Raw genomic sequence first — 4,579 nt, 5'->3', positions numbered from 1 at the left:
CAGTGTTGTCTGTCTGCGATAGACTGCTTTGCTAGATCATCGTTCAGTGCTCCCTCTGCCAGGCACAGGCCTTTTTGTCTTAATCCCTTGTAAGAAAACTTGCAGAGGTATATTTGCCCATTTGCAGGTAGCTTGTGCTCCTCTTGCAGTGACGGTGTACTTAACCCAGGATTTGTCCACGAATGACAACCCCTGTGGTTAGGCAAGGAGTTAAAAGTTTAAACAGCAAAAATCCCATGGCTTGCTGTAGCTGAGCAAACCTCCTCCTTGGCCTCCTCCTCCACCGCCTCCTCCTCCGCCACCTTCTCCTCCTCCTCTTTTTTTGTTTTTATTCCTTTTTATTTTGGCTTCCACCTCCTCCTCCTCCTCCTCCTCCTCCTCCTCCTCCTCCTCCTCCTCCTCCTCCTCCTCCTCCCCCTCCTCCTCTCTCCCCTGTCCAACACTCTGGCTCCCACTGCTCCCCTTTGGCCCATTTATAGGGAGGAGCAGCCACATCCCCGATTGATGACAAGCCTTTTGCATAATAGCTAACAATCGCTACCCAGGCAACCAGGCCACAAGCAACGCATCACAGAGCATCATCAAGTTGCTAGGAGCAGCCAGCTGCTACCTTACAGGGCTACTGTGCCATGGTCCTGTGGGGTGACAAATGGAACTAGAATTAGGAGCAGCGGTCAACGCTCACCACCAGAGAGGGTCTTTTGTTTTGGAGTCCTCCGCCTCCTCCTCCTCCACCTCCTTCTCCTCCTCCACCTTCTACTCCTTCTCTTTTGTTTTTTTGTTTTTTTTGGCGGCCTCCTCCTCCACCACCTTCTTCTCCTCCTCCACCTTTTTTTTTTTTTCTTTTTTGCCACCACCTCCTCCTCTAGTATTCTACTATTTCTCCACCACCTTCTTCTCCTCTTCCACCTCCATCGTGTCCCTCTGCCTATCCCTTGCTCGCCTCCTCTTTTGTCACCACTCCTACTCATGCCGCCACCTCCTCAATCTTCTCCGCCACCTCCTCAATCTTCTCCGCCACCTCCTCCTCCGCCACCTCCTCCTCCGCCACCTCCTCCTCCGCCACCTCCTCCACTGCCCCCTTCCTCTCTTACTCCCCCTTTTCCACCTATGCCTCTTCCTCATCCTCCTCCTTTTCTGTTTCCACCTTCTCCCATCTCCCCTCTCCAACACTCTGGCTCCCACTGCCCCCCTTGGCCCATTTATAGGGAGGAGCAGCCACATCCCCGATTGATGACAAGCCATTTGCATAATTGCTAACAATCGCTACCCAGGCAACAAGCAACGCATCACAGAGCGTCATCAAGATGATAGGAGCCGCCAGCTGCTACCTTACAGGGTCACAGTGCCATGGTCCTGTGGGGTGACAAATGGAACTAGAATTAGAAGCGGTGGGCAGCGCTCACAGCCATAGCCTCCCAGAGAAGCCGCCTTGGCGCACCTGGTTCCTGGCAACTCCTCCTGCCATTTCTGGGCTCACGATCATTGCTACCAGCATGCCTTAGCAAGGAGCATGCAGAGGAAGTTGGCCAGGAAGCTTCTGCCGAGGTGGAGGAGGCTGTGGAGGAGGAATAGTCAGTGGGGCTGGAGAAGGAGAAGGAGGAAGAGGCAGTGGAGGTGGAGGAGGTGTTGGAGGTGCAAGAGGCAGGGAAGGAGGAGAAGGAGGAGGAAAATGAGAAATAGGATTAGCAGGCGGGGGGCGAGGAGGACGCGGTAGACAAGGAGGAGGCAGTGGACAAGAAAAAGGCCGTGGACGATGAGGAGGAAGTGGAGGAGGAGGACGTGGTGGAGGTATCATAGAATCATTATTGTTGGAGGAGACCTTCACATTTGTCCGGTCTAGTCATCACTGTACTACCAATGTCACCCAATAAACCATGTTCCTAAGCACCAGCTCCAACCTTTCCTTGAACACCCTGCTCCTCTGGGGCCTCCTCCACAGGTCGCAGCCTCCTCTAGGGCAGATCCACCTGTTCCAACGTGGGCTCCTCCACGGGGGGGCTGCAGCGTGGGGATCTGCTCCACGGGGGACCCATGGGCTGCAGGGGGACAGCCTGCTCCACCAGGGGCCTCTCCCTGCACAGGCCGCAGGGGAACTGCTGCTGTGAGCCTGGAGCACCTCCTGCTTCCTGCTGCACGGCCCTTGGGGGCTGCACAGAGCTTTCCCACTCCTCCCTGAGCCAGACACTGCTGGGCAGCAGCTTTTGTTCCCTTTCTTAGATGGGCTCTCCCCCAGGCGCAAACATCATCCTTTTGCTCTGCGTTCTGGGCAGCAGCGGGTGGGTCCCTCCTGGAAGGAGCCTCCTGGAAGCGGCCCTGAGCTCCCATGGGGCAGCTGCTGCATTCTTCTCACAGAGGACACCCCTGCAGCCCCCCGCTCCCACAGCCTGGCCACGCAAACCCAAGCCAAGACACTGAGCGAGCCTCCCTGATTGCCAGCCAGCAGCTGGCTCAGCCTGGGACCCCAGGCCAGTGCCCACAAGACTCTCCTGGGCCTTCCAAAGCAAGCCTTGTGGGGACGGAGCACCCACAAAGAACGGACTCACACAACAGGACTCCTTGCCAACACCGCCTCACAGACACCTGGGCCTTGAGCAGGTAGCTCCCCTTGAGCGAGCTCATTTCCTTCCCAGGAGCTGAAATGTGCCGTTTCGGGGGCATTTGGGGGCTACAGCGTGCTGCTAAGAGGGATGTTGGAGCTCCTGCAGGGCAGTGCTTCCACTAAGGCAAGGCCTTTTCTGCATCTTCTACTGCCCTGCAAGCGAGGATGCTTGGGGCACACAAGAAGCTGGCAGGGGACACAGCTGCAGGGATTGCAGGGATTCCTAAAGTCATAGCCAAATCCAAGAAAGAGAGGAGGACGTGATGCTTTTGATAGAAAGGAGCTGGGTTTGGGGGCAAAATCCGTCCCTTTTTCTATCCCGGAGACACCCAAGGGCGTAGGACAGCAGCACTGCAGGGCAGCAAGAGATGCTGTGCATTTCTCTCGTCGCCCTGAGACAGCCACTGGGTGACGATGGTGCCAAGCGTCTTGAAAGAGACCTTGCTTTCTCAGGCCCAGGTGTCCAGCTGCACACCAAGGCCGTCCCTGGCTTCCAGGCGCAGTTGCCAGGCCCAAGGCCGAGCTCCTCTGCGAACCCCCAGCCCAGCAGACCTTGCTCCTGGCGTTGTGGAGCAGCCATTTCACGGGAGCCTTTTCTCCTGGCAGTCAGCTTAGCGCCATTAGCTCTGCCAGCGGGACGCCTGAGAGCCGTGGGAGCTCAGCAGAGAGTCACTGTCAGCCTTGGAGCTCACAAAGGTGGGTGGCCACAAGTACCCTGAGCGTCCAGCTCGCATTGAGGACTGCTGCTGGCACTCGAGGCGTGGAGGTCGGCATGGTGCAATGGGAGACGCCACTGTCCTGCTGGTGGGACAAGAGACACTGATGTGCTGCTGCTGCAGGAGGAGACTTGAAGGTGCTGCTGCTTCGAGGTGCTGAGGAGCGGGCAGCCTCCATGCCGGTGGCTGAGCTGAGCATGCTCCTGTTCATTAGCGCTCTCCCCTTCCTCTCTTTTTCCGGAGGTGGAGAGAGAGAAACGCATAGATCTCTTTCTTTCCCGGTAGGAAATGGAAGAGCCTCGTATCTACATATTAGCCAGACTCTGCCTGGCGCCCTTGGGACTGGGGATCTGTGTTGATCTGTAAGAAAGAGCAATCGTCAGCACAGCAAATCCCCGTGACCTTGTGTCTATCAGCATCGTCCAAATCCCTCTCTAGAGCTGTGGGCTGGCTAAGCTGTGTGTTGGATGGTGAAAGTGGGAAATGGGAATGGGTTGGGAAAGGATGTGTGAGCCGAGAAATCCTTGCTGGGATGGGAAGACTTCCTTGGGGTGGAAAGGCATTGGGCTCGGCAATGAAAGAGATGGGAAATGTTCTCTGGGTTTGAAAGCATTGGGAAGCAAAAGCATTGGGATGGGCAGTCACTCCAGGGATGGGAAAGTACTGGGATGGGAAATCTTTAATGGGGTGGGTAACATTTATTGAAGTAGGAAAACCATGGGGAAGTCCTCCAAGAGAGGGGAATTCTTTGGGAAGAGATCTCTTTGGATGAAGGGAAAAATCTGTTTGTGTTGATGGGAAATCTTTTGTATGGGAATCTGTTCTCATGTGAACTTGTCAGGATGGGAAATGACCATGAGGATGAAAGCTGGTCCTGGGCTGGGAAATGCTCAGGACGGGCAAGAGGCGGTGTGGAAGCGTCGTGGGCATGGCAAGTGCTGCGTGGGAGGGAAAGCCTGCTGGGGATGGCCAAGTCTTGCGCTGGGCAGCCTGCTTGGCTCCAAAGCCTGCAGTCCTCCCCAAGATGTCGGCGAGGGGCTGGTCAGCCGTTGGGACGGAACCCCCGTTGCCCGCGTTCCCCAAGCAACCGCCCCACTCTCCAGCCACCATGGCAGGTCCAGCAGCCGGCTCCCGCTCCTCCCGGGGCTGCGGCCCTGCTGGTGAGCCCAGCGCCCCAGAGCTCAGCCCAGCGCCCTTTTTCCCACAGAGGGTTTCCCCAGACGGCTTCCGCGGCTTCCGCAGACGCAAAACTCCCCCTTCG

The 4,579-nt window shown here is 56.8% G+C and overlaps 1 long non-coding RNA gene across 1 annotated transcript in view; it reads right to left on the bottom strand.

Annotated features, from left to right (window-relative positions):
• The window catches only part of LOC139999396 (uncharacterized), a 6,453-nt gene extending 2,075 nt beyond the window's left edge, over nucleotides 1-4,378 (bottom strand). The window contains exons 1-2 of the long non-coding RNA XR_011804835.1: nucleotides 1,067-4,378; nucleotides 1-1,036 (exon numbers count right to left, since the gene is read on the bottom strand). The exon at nucleotides 1-1,036 is cut by the window's left edge and continues 2,075 nt beyond it. This is a non-coding gene — a long non-coding RNA (uncharacterized lncRNA). The remainder of the gene's footprint in view (nucleotides 1,037-1,066) is intronic.
• Between the last annotated feature and the right edge of the window lie 201 nt (nucleotides 4,379-4,579).

This window comes from Anas platyrhynchos, chromosome 24, assembly GCF_047663525.1.
Source record: "Anas platyrhynchos isolate ZD024472 breed Pekin duck chromosome 24, IASCAAS_PekinDuck_T2T, whole genome shotgun sequence".
NCBI lineage: Eukaryota > Metazoa > Chordata > Aves > Anseriformes > Anatidae > Anas > Anas platyrhynchos.
The sequence above is the reverse complement of the archived record's forward strand: the minus strand, read 5'-3'. Positions and strand labels throughout refer to the sequence as shown.